This window comes from Staurois parvus, unplaced genomic scaffold (assembly GCF_062004578.1).
Source record: "Staurois parvus isolate SC_StPar_1 unplaced genomic scaffold, SC_StPar_1.0 ptg000091l, whole genome shotgun sequence".
In the NCBI taxonomy this organism is placed as follows: domain Eukaryota; kingdom Metazoa; phylum Chordata; class Amphibia; order Anura; family Ranidae; genus Staurois; species Staurois parvus.
This window is the reverse complement of record NW_028317887.1, coordinates 2,473,671-2,492,199: the sequence shown is the minus strand read 5'-3', so window position 1 is coordinate 2,492,199 and position 18,529 is coordinate 2,473,671. Positions and strand designations below refer to the sequence as shown.

Sequence of the window (18,529 nt, the reverse complement as noted above, 5' to 3'; positions counted from 1 at the left end):
CTCCTGATGGTGCAGATGGAATTAGCTGTGTGTTAGTACCAGGTCCTTAAGTATGCCCCACCAGGAGATGGGCAAGCCAGGGTCAACCATGCAAATGTTATTAAAACCAGTTTGCAATGTACTCATCTATGCAGCAGAGCTGATGAACAATTTCCCAGTAAACTCAACCCTGTATAAAATACAATTTAATTAATTGAATTGCACTAGATTGTTTATTTTTATTTCTCGAGGTACGTGTTTGGAGGAATAATTTTCATATTTGGAGAAAAAGATTGAAATTTGGACACTGTATTGGACTTATTTTGGACGTATTTTGGACATATTTTTGGATTTCACATTGGACTATTTTGATTTGGTGTATCTATATTATATTATTTGCTATATTTAGGATTTTGAATTTAATTTGGGAATTTATCGTATCACAAAAAGGTTTTTTTTATATTGATAAGAGGCATGGAGGTGCTCAGCTATGAGGAAAGATTAGAGGAACTGAATTTATTATCTCTTCAGAAAAGGAGATTAAGGGGGGATATGATCAACATGTATAAATACATCAGTGGTTCATATAGTGAACTCGGTGTAGAGTTATTCACCCTGAGGTCATCACAGAGGACAAGGGGGCACTCTTTACGTCTGGAGGAAAAGAAATTTAATCTCAAAACACGGAAAGGTTTCTTCACAGTGAGAGCTGTGATAATGTGGATTAGACTCCCTCAGGAGTTGGTTCTGGCCAGCTCAGTGGATTGCTTTAAAAAAGACCTAGAGTTTTTCTTGGATACACAGAAAATAACTGGATACTAACATTTAAAGGTAAAGTTGATCCAGGGAATATCCGATTGACACTCTGGGGATCAGGAAGGAATTTTTTTTCCATGCAAGAGCAAATTGAATCATGCTTTGATGTTTTTTTTTGCCTTCCTCTGGATCAGCTGTGGGTATAGGATTCTAACTTTTTTTTTTTAATGGTTGAACTGGATGGACTTTTGCCTTTTTTCAGCCAGACTAACTAAATAACTTCAAATGGGTCCTGGTATGATATTACCCTTACATTTCCTTTGCTTTCATAAAATTTGTAGGGACATATTTAAAAAGCAGTTAATGTGGCACTTACTAAAAATTCCATACAGGTGAATCTTCCTGGTAAATGTGTTTTTATATTCAGGAAATGATTCACTGTAGGTGAATGTTTGGTAATAGTGCGTGATAAATATGCCCCTGTGTTTATGTTTACATTTTTTGTTTGCTTTTGATTAAAAATTACAATTATGTTTTCATCAGGCAAATTTGAAACATTACATATGAATAGGTGATAGTTATTTCCAGACAGCATTTGGAACTAATTTTCTTGTTCAAATTTTTTTTAAATTGAAAATATTATAACATTTGCACATCATTAACACGTACAGTCTAAACAGGGATGATCAAGGCTCCATGCAGGAAAGTAGGCTGTGGCTCAGGTCGGATAGGAGTTAAAGTGTAACATTCTATTGGCATTACAACAGCATAAAAAAATACAGTGAAGAGTTTGTGTGGGAATATATTTCTACAATGGAAAGTCAAACAAGTAAACAATGTTGTAGATATAAAATACTGGTTGAATGCCAAGTACCCCTCCCCACCCGTAGCTCAGAGCATACTTGGGGCAGGTACACACAAGGAAGATCCAGGGCAAAAGAATGAGAAAGAAGAAAGAGGGATAAAGAGGAGAGCTTTGAGGGGGAGGGGGGTCGGTAGGTTGTGCCGTTGAGTGATATTTCGCTCAAATACAGAGATGCATTTTTTAAGAGGTCAAGGTTCCAGCAGAATGGGATCAAAATCGGGTGGTAAAAATTTATCATCTCATGGTATTAACCTCCCTGGCGGTATGATTCTTTCCAATTTTTGGTGCTGAAAGCGGTACCATTATTTTGCATGGAAATATGTAGTTTTTTTTATTGTAGGCCTGTAATTTTTAGGAATAACTCACTGAAATCTGTCCAAACAAGAGTCTAGTAAACATCCGGGGTATGATAAAATTTGAAACACGTAATCATAAATTATAATTTAATAAATAATCATAAAAAATAATAATATAATAATAATACATTTAATTCAATAATATAATCAAACCAAAAACACTGAAATGTGAAATATAGCGCCAAGTTAGCACATTGCTGTGCAAAGTCGCAAAATCGTTTTCAGTGTCTGATGACGAATTTCCCCCACGAATCATTATCACTCAATTCTGCAAGTGGTTCTGATTTACTATCGCTGTTCTCTAGCCGGTCTAAACCGCTTTTGACCTAAAGGGACGCTTTTTGGACGCCATGGACATTTCTCAGTTTCCAGGCAGAAAGAACAGACAAAATGCAGGCAGGGCACAGGACAAAGCACTAGGGACAAAATGTATGTGAAATTGGTTGAGACAGCAATGTTTTGCTATGTAAAATGTAAAAAAAAAAAAAGAAATTTTTAAAAAATTTTAAATTTCCTGCCGCCAGCGGCGCCCGTACGTCCCGACGTCACAGGGACAGGACACAGAAGCTGGATGCCGGCATCGGCCGGAGGAGATGGCCGGGGACGCTGCAGGGGACACATCGTGGGAGCGCAAGGTAAGGTAAGTGAAGAACAAATGCCGGAGCAGTGCCACATGGTATTCCCGAGTGTAGCTCGGGGTTACCGTTTGTGGTACTGAAATGTTACCCCGAGCTACACTCGGGAATACCGCCAAGGAGGTTAAATTGTTTAAGAGGTCTTGGAACGTATATTCATATGCATCCCATTCATATGCATATGCATCATAAGCATACACTAAAATGCTGAAAAAGTCTGTTGTTTACTGAGTTCAATAGCTGAATTTTATAATACATACACAGCTCAATGATCAGAAGTATAATTTATCTCCATTTCTCTCTGGTCTGTAGAGCTTCAGTGGCAGAGAAATAGTTTGAAAGGAGAAAGTGATCTAATTAGTTTTTTTCTTTTAGAAAACACAAAATTTTGAAAAAACCTTTGACATAACAAAAATAAAAATTATATAGGAACAAATGTACAAAAACAGAACAGACACATTTTTTTTAGGAAACTTTAAATAAAGCTAATTCCACACCTTAATGATTTTCCTTTATGAACACAAACATTATAATGATATTTTGCCACTTTTGTAACTAACATTTAATTTAAACAATAATGATACACTTTGTATTCTCTGTTTATACCAGGTATGAAAAAGTGCTGCCCTACCCTTTGCCTCCTTCACTCACCTTCATACATTATTTTTCATCCATACTTTCCTGCCTCAATTATGTTCTTTTCTTAAACTTCCCTTTTTATTCTTTCTAACACATTGATGAAGCTCCTGATGTTTTTCTTTTCATTTTGGAAAAATGTGAATGATGTAACTGCATACTGGAGTCAGTTGTTGTGATTACCTATGCAGAGTGTTCAATTGAGATTAACACAAACTCTTATTCACGAGAGGCTCTAATCCTTTCTCATTCTATAAAAACAAAAGGTTTTAGTTGGAGTTTAGATTTATTGATATGACATCCTAATAGCCATTAATTATAGCCATTAATTAGGTTCAGTCCACCCTGATAGGTTGAATCAGTCCCACTTACCCCACATGGCAGAAACTCACTGGAATCTGGCTGCAGTGGATAGTGTGAGCTGGATGGTGTTAGCAGAACAATGATGGATATTGCTCATATATAAAGCTGATTTTTTTTGCCATTTAGATGGAATATGGAAGGATTAAACCCCCCGTCCTTGGCTTATGATTTTTGCTCATTATTGTACACTTATACTAATAATTTTTATCCTTTTGTAAAGCTCAAGACATCTTGCGTTCTGATGATCTGCATATGCATTGCTTGTCCTTGGCTGTTATTAATCATGCAGTGTCTCCTCATATCTATGAATATGGTTTCTTATGTCTCTGCTACACCTTTTGTCTGTAACATTTAAAAGAGAAGTGCTGGATTTAAACCGGAGCTACACTGCATCTGAGCACCACAAACCAAAAGAAAACCAAAACCAAAAACACTATTTATTTTCATTTTTAATTTTCAAAGCAAACCCACCCATCCACCCATGTCTTCATGCTTTATTTTGCTGAGAAATCACTTTGAAAAACACCCCCTAGTATGGCCATTTTGAGCAGATAATTTATGTAGCGTTTGCTTCCTGGATTCCATATGCCCTTAGCTCAGTCATTCACACAGGAGGGTGTGCTTAGCTGAGAAGCCCCTCCTTCCACCCTGAAGACTCCTGGGATGTATGACATCATTTGCCTAGGCAAGAAACCAGGAAGTGACTGAGGAAATGTAAAAAAAAAAAACAAAAGGTAAAAAAAAGTTAATATAACATATCATACTATCTATTTACTAATGCTAGCAGCATAAGGATTAATAATAGTCAATGGTCAAATAGTCAAAAAAATTAACCACACTCACCTATATAGTTGCAGCATCGATCTGTTGCTGCCTATGTTGCCCGCCACCTCTAAGACAAAGAACTGAGCGATCATAGATCACTGATTGCTACATTCTTAGTGTTCAGTGAGCAGAGGGCTAGTGACTGTTAGTCTCAAAAGGTAATTGCAAAAGAAGTTGGATGTTCCTAAAGTGCTGTATCAAAGGACATTAATAGAAAGTTACAGTTGCAAGAAAAAGTATGTGAACCCCTTGGGATTACGTGGAGTTTTGCATGAATTGGGCATTGATGGGAAAATTAATTCCAGAGTTTATCAAGACATTTTGCAGGAAAACGTACGACCATCTGTCCGCCAACTAAAGCTCCGCAGAGGATGGGTGATGCAACAGGACAATGACCCAAAGCATACAAGTAATTCAACAGAACAATGGCTGCAACAGCACAGAATACGCCTTCTGGAGTGGCCCAGTCAGAGTCCTGACCTCAACCCGATTGAAATGCTGTGGCATGACCTTAAGAGAGCGATTCACACCAGACATCCCAAGAATATTGCCACACTGAACAGTTTTGTGAAAAGGAGTGGTCCAAAATTACTCCAGATCGTTGTGCAGGTCTGATCTGCAACTACAGGAAACGTTTGGTTGAGGTTATTGCTGCCAAAGGAGGGTCAACCAGTTATTAAGTCCAAAGGTTGACATACTTTTTCCTCCCTGCACTGTGAATGTTTACATGTTATGTGCAATTAAACCATGGCAACATCTAATGTTTGTGTAGTATTATGTTCATCAGACTGTGTTCTTCTATTGTTGTGACTTAGATGACGTTCAGAGCACATTTTATGCCCAATTCATGCAAAACTCCACGTAATCCCAAGGGGTTCACATACTTTTTCTTGCAACTGTATGTGGAAGGGAAAAGTGTGGAAGAAAAAGGTGCACAAGCAGCAGGGATGATCGCAGCCTGTAAAGGATTGTCAGGAAAAGGCCATTCAAAAGTGTTGGGGACTTTCACAAGGAGTGGACTGAGGCTGGAGTCAGTGCATCAAGAGCCACCACACACAGACCGATCCTGGACATGGGCTTCAAATGTCGTATTCCTCTTGTCAAGCCACTCCTGAACAACAAACAATGTCAGAAGCGTCTTCTCAGTGGTCCAAAGTCCTCTTTTCTGATGAGAGCAACTTTTGCATCTCATTTGGAAACCAAGGACCCAGAGTATGGAGGAAGATTGGAGAGGCACACACTGCAAGATGCTTGAAGTCCACTGTGAAGTTTCCACAGTCTGTGTTGATTTGGGGAGCCATGTCATCTGCTGGTGTTGATCCACTGCGCTTCATTAAGTCCAGGGTCAACGCAGCCGTCTACCAGGAGATTTTGGAGCACTTCATGCTTCCTTCCGCAGGCGAGCTTTATGGGGATGCTGACTTCATTTTCCAGCAGGACCTGGCACCTGCCCACACTGCCAAAAGCACCAAAACCTGGTTCAATGACCGTGGGATTACTGTGCATGATTGGCCAGCAAACTCGCCTGACCTGAACCCCATAGAGAATCTATGGAGCATTGTCAAGAGAAAGATGAGAGACATGAGACCGAACAATGAGGAAGAGCTGAAGGCCGCTATTGAAGCATCCTGGTCTTCCATAACACCTCAGCAGTGCCCCAGGCTGATAGCTTCCATGCCACGCCGCATTGAGGCAGTAATTGCTGCAAAAGGGGCCCAAACCAAGTACTGAGTACATATGCATGCTTATACTTTTCAGAGGTCCCATATTGTTCTATGTACAATCCTTGTTTTATTGATTGCATGCAATATTCTAATTTTCTGAGATTGTGGATTTGGGGTTTTCATGAGCTGTAAGCCATAATCATCACAATTATGACAAATCACGACTTGAACTATCTTGCTTTGCATGTAATGAGTCTATCTCATATATTAGTTTCACCTTTTAAGTTGTATTACTGAAATAAATTAACTTTTGCACGATATTCTAATTTTTCAAGTTTCACCTGTATAGCCAAAAGGGCTTCTCCTTTAACATAGTTGGAAATTACCTGTCTGACATAAATAATAATTACAAAAAATAATCTGCCTATTTTTTCTCTCTATGGCCTCAATTCACAAAGAGTTATTTTCCTCTTAAAATCTGAAATAAAATAACTCATAGCTCTTTTCAAAATTTTTTTTGCAATTCACAAAAAAACTACTAAAATAAAACATCAGTTATTTCATCAAAATGTGAGGTATTCATCTCATGAAACCATTCGGTATTTTATCTCATGAAGTGATATCAAGTAGGATGCATACAGTGGAGAAGGATCAGAACCCCTGTCAGTTTTAGAGCTAATAAAGAGATTAAGTTTCAGTGTGGTACGTGCAGCATATGCATTAGTACAAAAGAAATAAGGTGACTAGAATATCAGGCAAAGGGAAGCTGCTTTCACAGGACACACGTGATGTATCAAGAACAACTAAGTTAAATTAAGTAAATACAAAATATCTTTATAAATGCCAAATATTGAATGAAATTAGTATATAAAAACCACACACATATACTGTATAAATACCCTTCTTCCACCAATAAAAAAGACATTGTTGTCATTGGGGAGATTTCCCTCCACTTCCTGTCCCATAGCCAAAACAGGAAGTGAGAGGAAATATCTGCAAATTAAAGGATGCCTTTGGGGTCCCCAGGGTCATCAGAACCATTGTCCCCATTGGAAGATTTCCCCTCTAATACTTTTCTGGGGACGACCCAAAATGTGGGATTTTCTTTTACTTTCACTTTCAATGATAATGGTAAACAGGACAAACAAAAGAGGTGAATCTCCGTAACAGGGCTACAGACAACAATAAAAACCTGACAGGGGTCTAAAACATCTCAATCTATCCAAAACTAAAAAAAAAAGTTTTGCCTTCAGTTATGCTTCAAGTAAATCAGACTCGATGATTCTGTGTTTTTAAATATTTAGGTTTCTAGGCATTACTGCTCAGAAACTGACCCAAAATAGTAGAGGCAACTCCAAATTGGCTATTACATTTTTACATTCCTTAAATATGTCATGCCTGGACCACTACGTCTTTAACTCATGCATTGATTTATTTATTTCCTTCTGTGAATTGACTTTAACACTGTTATTTGAGGTATTTACAGAGAGTTTTTGGTTTGTGAGGTAAATAAGGTGATAGTAAATATACATTTTCATGAAATAATTGGAAAAAAATGTGTCACGTGATTCAATTAACTCGTGAGATATTCTTTAGTGAATTGAGCCCTGTGTCCCATTTGGAAGATTTCCTTCCACATCCTATTCTGGAGATTAAACAAGGAGTGAAAGGAAAATGCTACAAAGTGAGGTGGAATTTCCCTCTATAATAGTTTTCAATTGAACAGGTGTTCCCATTGCAAGATTTACCACTGTGCTTCTCCTCTTCTGAAAATTCTAGATATCCCATCACTTTCGATATGGGTGGCCACCAGGATAAGTAAATGAACCTCCCCAAAAAGGACACAGACAGTACTAAAAATGAAACGGGTTTGATTCCTTCTCAACTCTACCCAAAACTAATGCAATTTGTTGTTTTCTTTCTTTTCATTTCTTTTCTTTCTTTTTATTTAACTTGCCAGTGTAAAAAAATATTTATTTTGACTCTAAAAAGGTTTTAGCATGCAAAATAAAATGTCACTGGCCAGTGTAAAAAATATTCCTTTTGACTCTAAAAAGGTTTTAGTATTCAAAATAAAATGTCATGAGAATTGTACTTATCTAGTCCTGCTATTTACATGGAAAACAAATATAGACGAGAAGTGTGGCCATTTAAAAAGAGCTGCTTTTAGAAAAACATTTTCTATATTAGGCAATAAAAATACATGGCATAGCAGTCCTTTCTGTTATTTCTTTATGGAAACAGGTAACCTTGCAGGAAATGAGGCTTTGCCAGGATTACATAGACATTTCACAAAGCACACAGGAGGCTCTTGTTCTTCATTTATTGTTTCCTAGGCCTAGTAAACATTAGCTTCATAGAAGACATTATGTGTACACGGCAGCTAAGGCTTCTCTTCTTTCATTCACTCTTTGGAATTTTGTATGAGTATGCTGTATCTTTGATGGAAACATTATCAAATATTTATTGTTTCAGCTGAGGTTTGTTAATTCCCATATCACTCTTCTTTTATTATCATCTTTGTATGTCTATCAGTATAAAGTCAAATATATGTTCTGCATTTGATTGCAGCTGAGGTTATGTGAGGGCAATTTTAGTCACTAAGGCATCTGAATCTGCTGTCCATTTATTTGCAGATAGACTTCTTCCTGTTGACATTGCTGTCTGTATTATGGGGGCCATGGGTTTTTGCACACTGCACAACAGACACCCTTAACAACCTAAGGGGGTAGCATATTAATTGCCTCATGCCTGTAAACAGGAGCACTCGACATCCTTAATAATAGTATGTTCCAGTGGCTAAAATCTGCAAGATGAAATTATTCAAGAAGGACAATGTTTTTAAAGCTGAGATATTTAATTTAATATGCTATAGAAAGAAAACTTTAGCGATTCTAAAGGTTAATTTTTTTTTTTGTACAAACATGTTTATATTTACCTACTGTGTGCAGTGGTTTTGCACAGAGCATCCTGAATCCTCCTCTTCTCGGGTCCCCCGCAGGCTCTCCTGGCCCCTCCCTCCTGTCGGGTGGCCCCACAGCAAGCAGCTTGCTATGGGGGCACCTACTGCTCCATCTGTCCAGTCACACACGTGCCTTGGCCCCGCCCCCCCTCTCTGCTCATTAGCTGACTGGCTTTGATTGACATGCAGAGGGAGCCAATGGCTCCCACTTGCTGTCTCAACCAATGAGGAGGCAGAGACCTGGGACATCCGAAGCTGTCAATCACTGGATTGTGATGAGGCTCAGGTAAGTATTGCACTGTTGCACACAGAAGGTTTTTTTACCCTCATGCATAGAATGAATGAAGGTAAAAAACCTTGATCCTTTACAACCACTTTAAATCAGAAGATGCTACAGTAAAAAGGACGTTTCAAAAGTGTAGAAAAAAAGTGTTATAGAAATGAATATTCTTTTTTATTGTAAATGATATTTTGTGCAAAGTCATTCTCATCAACCCATGTGACAGTGAAGCAAATAGTCTAAAGCAATGATACTCTTTAATATGTCACAAGGGAGGCTACAGAACACTGAAGAGTAGTGTCGCCCTCCTTGCTGTACAATGTGCCAGGGCCATGTAGCTTGCAAGAACTGCACAAGCCTACAACTGTTTTACCAGGTAAAACAATCCATGTATGTAACAAATAAAATTGACCCTGAATTTTCATATGACGTTAAATTCTGATCCAGATTCAGATTCAAATTCTTTACAGGTTCAGGTAGCCAAGTCCAAATTGGGAGAAAGGCAAGAAAGACTCAAAGCTTCTAATTCTTCTGCTGCTGCCTAAACACCCTTACCTTGAGTGCCAGTGCCACCAGCTCCCACCGTCTATCTTAGTATCCTTGGGAACGTTTTTGGCTGTATCGTCCAATTAGGCAAGGCTGACAGCAGCTTCTAAAATCATGCTGAACCATGTTGCATCCTTTAATACTCTGTAATACATATTTTTTTATAGAACCCTGGACTTTTAATAACTTCAGTGGGAAATCTGGTACAAAAATTCAGCATTTTAGAGGTTTACAAATTTTTAAAAGATTTACAATTTTTTAAAAAAGATTTATATTATTAACCTTACTTTAATGTAATGAGCAAAACAAATGTTCTATAAAACTCAGTTTTGGCAAAATTTTGGAAATTGTTCTTGTGTTCATTGAGATATTGATTAAAATTTTACTTTTTACTAAGGGGTGTACTCATTTATGCTGAGCACTGTAAAGAATCAACAAACATGGCTGTCCCCATGCACACGGTTATAGGTATATACAAGTCGATAGCCACTTTTTATATTTTCTATGCAGTTGAGATCTCCTTTATCCTCTCTTGGTAGTAATTGTTTCATGCTTGCATCCTTCTCCCTTCTTTTTTTGTCAACTGGACTATTTGCTCTTAATTGTATATTTTATAGCAGAATCTCTGATGGATGCAAATGTATTTAGAAATTTTAGAACCTTTGTATCCTTATACAGTTTGTTTTTCTGTACATAAGGAAAATTCAATAAACATAATAGTTTTTTTTAAATGCATATATAAGCAAGAGTTTAAAACATTGAAACACATATAACTAATTTCTTTTACATATGAAAAAAAAAAGCTTTGACAAAATGTTATGCATTAACCACATGCCGCCCAGCCACTGTATAAATATGGCGGCAGGGCGGCACGGCTGGGCAAAAGCACGTTTTAAAACGTGCGTGTTGCAAACAGGTAGGGTGTGCGTGCGAGGCGCGCCGCCGCCCTATCTGTCCCGCCGATCACAGCCGCGGATGTCAGTCGCCGGGTCACAGCCGGTCATTACCGGCTATGTCCCGGCGATCGGCGGCAATCGCTGACAGAGAGCACAGCTGCAGTAGCTGTGCTTTCTGTCTGTTCCCTGACAGCTCCAGGACACGCTGATCGGGACAGAAGAGTTTCTCTCTCCCGATCAGCGGTGTTCCCTGCAGTACACACCCCCGCCCCCTAGTAAAACACTCCCCTCACACAGTTAACCCTTTCCCTGAAAAATAAACTTAACCACTTCCTCCACAATGCCATTAGTACAGTGTCAGTGTTTTTTTTTTTGCACTGATCACCGTATTGGTGTCACTGGGGATGTCAGTGACCCCAAGTCAGTACCCCCCAATGTCAGAATGTCCGCCGCAGTCCCGCCATAAGTCGCTGATCGCCGCCATAAGTCACTGATCTTATTATTATTAGTATAAAAAAAAATAAAAATCCCAGTATCTTTCCCGCCATTTGTAAACGCTATAACTTTCATGTAAACCAATTAGTTTACACGTATTGGGTTTTTTTTTTTAGCAAAGACATGTCGCAGAATGCATTTTAGCCGAAATTTGTGAAGAAATTTGATTTTTAATTTTTTTTTTTATAGCAAAAAAAATGTTTCCTCAAAATTGTCAGCTTTTTTTTTATAGCGCAAAAAATGAAAACCGCACAGGCAATCAAATACCACCAAAAGAAAGCTCAATTTGTGGGAAAAAAAAGGATGTAAATTTAATTTATGTACCGTATTGCATGACCGCACAATTGCCCATTAAACTAGCGCAGTGCTGTATAGCAAAAAAATGGCGTAAATTGCAGTATCTATACCATAGTTTGTAGACGCTATAACTTTCACACAAAGCAATCAATATACACTTATTGGGATTTTTTTTACCAAAAACATGTAGCAGAATACATTTTGGCCCAAATTTTTAACCAACTTTGAGTTTACTATATATTTTTTATAGCTGAAAGTAAAAAATATTGTTTTTCTTCAAAATGTTTGGCCTTTTTTTGTTTATAGCGTGAAAAATAAAAAGCGCACAGGTGATCAAATACCACCGAAAGAAAGCTCTATTTGTGTGAACAAAAGGACGTAAATTTTGTTTGGGTGCAGCATTGCATGACCGCGCAATTATCAGTTGAATTAGCGCAGCGCCGAGTAGCAAAAAGAGGCCTGGTCATTAAGGGGGGTAAATCCTCAGGAGGTCAAGTGGTTAACTAATCATCACTTCCTTATCACATAGAATTACATATTTGCTATGTACTCTGAACTATTATTATTAGTGCACACTATCCCCCTCATCAATGGAAAAAGTGCTTTGTGAAAGAATACATTATTAATCTGCCACAAGGCTAAACTTAATGGTAAATGTCTGTACTATTGCTAGCCATTAATGCAAACTGTGAAATCCCAAGTCTGAAATCCCAGTTTGTAATTACAGCAAAGATTTTCCATGTACAGATTGTGCTAGCAACGTAATTAATTATTGTGTTAAACTACATAGTCTTAGCAAAGGGAAAAAGTGTTACAAGTGGGATGATTCCAAAGAACCCATCTCCCAGAGATTGCCAATAACGTGCAAGAAGGCACGGATTACCCATGTTAGTAAGAAAGGATTTAGGAAACAAAAATGGAAAGACTCATGGCAATGGTATTTTTATTTAATGCCAACATAAAGTATTTAATTACTTATTAGAAAATGCCATGGAAGAAACAAGTATTCCTATTATTGGTAACAGCTGTTTTTGTATGACATCACAGCGCTTTTAGCAATGTAACAGACACCACCGTGTGAACATAGTAACCTGGCTAATAGCAAGCACATCACTTTTGGGCCAGTTTAAAAAAAATGGAAAGGAGGTTTTTCTTAAATAAAATGTCACTTTGCAGGTACACAGTGGGTTCTGCTACAGTAAATGAATGCCTGCTGTAGCGAGACTCACTGACCACAGGACCTGATCTCCATCTGCTCAGGTAGCACTTAAGGCCCATGCATGCTATGCGTTGAATGGGCTGGCAATTTACATAAAAAAAAATAAAAAAAATGTACCTGTACTCAAGAGTCCAGTTTATACTCCTATTACTCTATATGCCCCTCTTTATTACAGGTATTTTATGTACTGTATATAATAATGCAATTACACAGCACTTTATATATTCAACATTCACAAGCATACATATACATCCTAGGACCAATTTACAGCATATCTTTGAAGTGTGGGAGGTAACTTGAATAGCTTTAAACAAGTACAGGGAGAACATGCAAACTCCATGCAAATAACGCCCTGGTTGGGATTCAAACTAAGTATCCTAGTGTTGCAAGGCAGGAGTGCTAACCCCTACCATGTTTTCTGATACTTAGGAGCAATCTAGTGGATTCATATCTACAGGTGCATTTTGCTGTACTGCATATGTTCATTGAGGTGCTAATCATTATGAATGGCATCACAGCACAATGCACTAAAACTGTAGCGCCCCTCAAGTTTAGCTAGGGGGAGCTAGAAAGATTTTTAATTAGAGGCTGGATAGCAGCCTGGGATGAATCACTCAGGTAACTTTAGGTCAGGGCTGAGGGCTCTGCAGGTCAGTTCCCTCATACCTGCCCCTGCTCTAGGAGCTTGAGAAGTTTCTAGAAGGCAGTGAGGAAGGGCTGAAGATGGAGTGAAGACTGGAGTTTGAAGCCTAGGAGAGGGCCCAGGAGAGAGGCCTACCTGCAGGCATGAGCTGGAGGGGAGGATCTCTCAGCCTCAACCATCCCCTGAGAGAGGAAGGCCTGGGACGCAGGTAAGGAGCTAGCCTAACATAAAGCCTAAAGGCAGCCACCAGCCCACAAGCTTGTAGGAGAGGACTGAGTGAATAATCCAACTCCCCCTGAACCAGATATGGGGGAGAGGGCAGTCAGGTGGCCAACTCAACTAGCTCCTTATCTGGAGCTGCTTGGCTAAAGTGGAAGTTTCTGGGTTCCCTTGCTCAGGGATTCCCTCAGGCAGCTGGGTGAAGAGGAGAATTCATCTGGGGTCTGAGGTGTTACACCATGAGGTCTGGAGAGCTCTACAAGAAGATAATCTATGTTTGTGGATGTCTACACAGTTGCTAAGGAGTTGTCCTCAAGTTGCCGTTTCCTTGGGCATCCCATACACCCCCCCAACACTATCCAAGTTCAATACCCCTTAATAAAACCAAAAAGAACAAACTCAAGGACTGTTTACTGTCTCCAGTGTGCAAGGTCTGAAGAAAATATGTGTTGCCTGGCTGTGCAGGACCATAGGGGGACCAAAAAACTCAGCAACTCCCAAGGGGGAAGTACTACCCAACCGTATATTAATGTGCATTACAGCAATGTGTATTATATCGCAATTTACCTCAAAACATATACATGAGTGAACCCTTATTGAATTCTCTACCTTACAAAAGGAAATTTGCTAAGGCATATACTCATATACACATTACCCCTAAGCATATGTCTGAATGGGACCTCTGTGAGTTCTTCTTAAAAATTGTAATTTTACTAACCATTGTCGGCTTTCAGAAGGAACGCAGTACCCTCTTCTTCTCAGCACCCCAAGAATGTATTGTTAGTGATGTTACAGTTGTCTCAATGTTTCATGACGCAAGTAGCAAGTGACGGGAAACATGCAGTGTTCAAAACATACCTTTACTTTGTCCAGTTGCTGTACACTGAGGACTGATTCACACTTCTCTGTTTCAATGCCTTTTGTTAATGCACACACGTTAAAGTGCGTTGTGTCACGTGTTAACATATGTTGGGTTAAGGCAGCCATTCATTTTGAACGGGCTGCCAACACTCAGGAACTAACATGCGACTTTTTTTTCCAATGCAGTGCAGCACAAAAAAGGTTTTACATTATTCTGCGCAAGCTGTAAAATTGCTTTAAAACAAGCCTTCATTGACCTCTGTATCTACTAGCATTGTGAAGAAATTAAATTCCAGAGTTCAAAATAGTGGCACAGGGACATTTATTAACACAGATGCATCTGCGTTCTGCTTGTTACATCTGTAATATCTGTGCTGTTCTGGACTGAACAGTTCAATTTCTGATAGAGGCGTGGATATTTTATATTTGCGACAATGTGCAAGGGCATAAACTCACTTTGTGACCTAAATATTTGCAAATGTTAGAAGTAGTCCTGACCATATGAACAATAATGGCAAACTAATCTGAACTTCAGAATATTTTTTTCATCCATATAATCATATGTTTATATCACCAATAAAATGTATTAAAGCTAAGTGATTTGAAAAAAAAAAAACAACACAAGGGACAGTTCTTACAATAAATAAAAAGTGTCCCTTGAGCTGGTGGCTGCTGTGTTGCTTGCAATCTACAGCCCTCTGCCCTCCAGATATCCCCGCAGCTTTGATCTTCCAGAGCTGTAGGGGTTAAAATGAGTGGATGGACGTGTCGCAGGCACTCACCAAAAGTGCCAACTATATCCGCTCTTTCTCCTTGTCTCATTGATAGAAGCTGTACTATTGGTTCCCACAATGAAAAGCATTTTATGACTGGAGGACAGTTCCCCCTTGTCTATTCATAAAGCAGCAGCATATGCACATGCTATAGCAGCTGGGAGTTTGTTTACATTTCAACAGCTGACTGTCAGCTTTCCTGTGTTAGTAATCTACAGCCACTCAATTACCTCCATGCTCTCTGGAGAGCATTCCATGTTCAGATTGCTTTTCAGAGGGATTTTAACATGCTGTAAGGCAGCGTTGTATTGCCTCCTTACCTCATACTTTAACTCCTTGGACCCCACATAAGTGATTCTATTCACTTGAAGTGACATAGGATATAATCCTGCCACGGCTGTGAAGCAAAGCATTGCAGCCATAGCATGTGTACAGCCCTGGGCACTGCCTCTGCAGCTAAAGGGGGTAGTAGTTGAGAGGGTAAACCTGTGGCTCAACTGTGAGGTCTTACCACCCACAACCTTACATGTGAATGAGCCCTAAGGCTAGCTTTACATATGTGCAAGTGGTGTGGCTGCGAGACCCACGCAAAAATACCTGCAGCAGCGCCACCCACACAGAACAATGAGGGACCCGCGAGTGGGTGTCATTAATTCTAATGGCACGCCACCTGCACTGGAAATCACAACCGTACTGGGAACCGAGGTTCCTGTGCGGGCTGCTGTTTCCAAAGAAGTGCAGGGACTTCTTCCCTGTGTGTCCCTGGGGCATGGGAGTCCATTCAAGTGATGCCTCTGCTTGTTGCCAGTATTGACCCTGGACTGTTTATTGACCACGTTTCTAACTGCTGCTTGAACCAAACAAATGCTTGTTTGCTAACCATATTCCCTGTGGACAACTACACTCCTGAAAACACAGACACTCTTCTTCCTTTCTCTGGCCTCCTGTACTTCCTGGCCAGTGAACATGGCATTCCTAGGGGCAGAAAATCTGTTCTAGTAGGCTGGACTTGCTCGGATTATAGGCACAGGAACTGTTATAGGTGGTGCTACAATAAGCTATATTCCCTGACTACTTGTACAGAGGCAACCTCTACACTGCACAGTTTTTGATAGAATTGGTTGATGTTTTTTTTAAATACACAAGATTCAATGTCCAGTATAAAACTAGTTCAAATAGTGAAAAAGCGTCACACATGTGGTATTGCCATACTCATGAGGAGTAACAATGCATTTTGGGCTGAAATTCCCTTGCTGTGTGTGAATAATATAGTATTAAATTGACAACTTTGTGTAAAAAATAGTGCATTTTTATTTTTTTTATGCATTTTTCAAAGACTAGCCTTCAAAAGACCCACCATGCCTCTTAGAAGATACCTTGGGGTGTATGCTTTGTGGTCATTTTTTGAGTGTTCCCACTGTCTTTGTTCTCCAGGGCCACCAAAAGTGTGATAGTTAATCAGGAAATTAAATGTGTAATGTATGCTCCTAGAAAGCCTGCGGGTGCTCCTTGGATTTTGGGCCCCTCTACGTGGCTAGGCTGTGAAAATGTCTCACACATGTGGTATTCCCATACTGGAGTGGAGTAGAAAAATGTGTTTTGAGGGTATGCACATGTTGCTTGTCAGGAATATCTTATTAATTGACAACTGTATGTATAAAAATATAAAAAAATTTACATTTTCAAAAGACTCACAATGCCTTTTAGAAAATACCTTGGGGTGTTTTATTTCCAAATGTGGTAATTTAATTGGCATTTCTCTTGTACTGGCACTTTTCAGAACCAGTCAGAAAATTAAATGTGCAATTTATCCTCCTTAAAAGCCCAAATGTTCTCCTTGGATTTTGGGGCCCTCTATGCATCTAGGTTGTGAAAAAGTCTCACACATGTTGTATTCCCATACTCAGGAGGAGTAGCATAATGTGTTTTGGGGTAAATTAGTAAGTTTGCCTATGTTATGTGTGATAAATAAGTTAACTAAAATGACAACATTGTAAAAAAAAACACATTTTATTTAATTTCTTAATTTTCCATCAAATTGTGACAAAAGTTACAAACTCACCATGCCTCTTACCAAATACCTTTGTCTGTCTAATTTCCAAAATGGGTCATTTTGGGGGTTTTCATACTATCCTGGCATTTTAGGACCTCAAGATACGGAGCAATCAGTACATCAAGATTGATAATTTCTCAAATACAGGTATATACTGTATACCATAGTTTGTAGACTCTATAACATTCACACAGACTAAAAAATATACCCTGATTTTAAAACACCTGCTCACACATACACATAAACTTAAAAAGAGAATGTTGAGTACATCTACGTATGAGTGAGAGCACTACTTCTAGGGCTTTTAAAGCATTGCCTGTGGACAGATTTGAGTACTGTAAATGGTTGCTGTTTCACAGACACACACAATTTTGAGGCTTGACATATTTCATATCTATTAACTCAAGGTAATCTCATATTTTATATTTGCCAAAAAGTTGGGTATTATATTGCATTTGTGTTCATTAAAACTAATTTGAACATATTTTTTCACTGAAAATATGGGTATGAAAACTGTTGTTCTAATATCATTTAACATTTGTGTCCATCAATCTAAAAGGGTGGCAACAACTGTAAATCAGAAGTAAATAACCTTTTACATCAAAGTGTTTTTCAAGAAAGGAAGACTACATTTTTGTAAAACGTTGGCCTTTAAGTATCGCTAATTTCAGTACTGCAAAAAAAAAAAGGTGTAAGAAAACAGATATTCCTGGTAGCCAACCAATATTCTACAAGTAAATTTTCCATATGTGAAGAAAGCTCTGAAGTTAAATGAGCTTTATAAAATCTCATCACATATCTCTACTAGAGATGAGCGAATCGAACTTGGCGAAGTGGAATTCGTTTCGAATATTAGGAAAAATTTGATTCGCATCGAATCCGAATTTTAGCAAACTTCGGATGCACGAATCGAATTTTCCCCGATCAGCCGGCAAAAGTGTCACTGCAGAGAGCTCGCTATTTCTGACAGTTCTCTGACAGTTCTGACAGTTCATTTACAGCGGTTGAAACATTGTATCTATTTGTTTCCATTTAGGATACAGATGTTTTTATTCGGAAATAAATAGATACAATGTTTCAACCGCTGTAAATGTGAAGGAACTGTCAGAGAACTGTCAGAAATAGCGGAGCTCTCTGCAGATACACTTTTTGCTGTACTGGAATTCTTCTTCTTTTCATTCTTCTTCTTCTTTTCATTCTTCTTCT

The 18,529-nt window shown here is 38.8% G+C and overlaps 1 protein-coding gene across 1 annotated transcript in view; it reads right to left on the bottom strand.

The window, feature by feature from the left end:
- The window catches only part of ARHGAP24 (Rho GTPase activating protein 24), a 1,010,562-nt gene that overhangs the window by 801,913 nt on the left and 190,120 nt on the right, over positions 1-18,529 (bottom strand). The window lies entirely within an intron of this gene.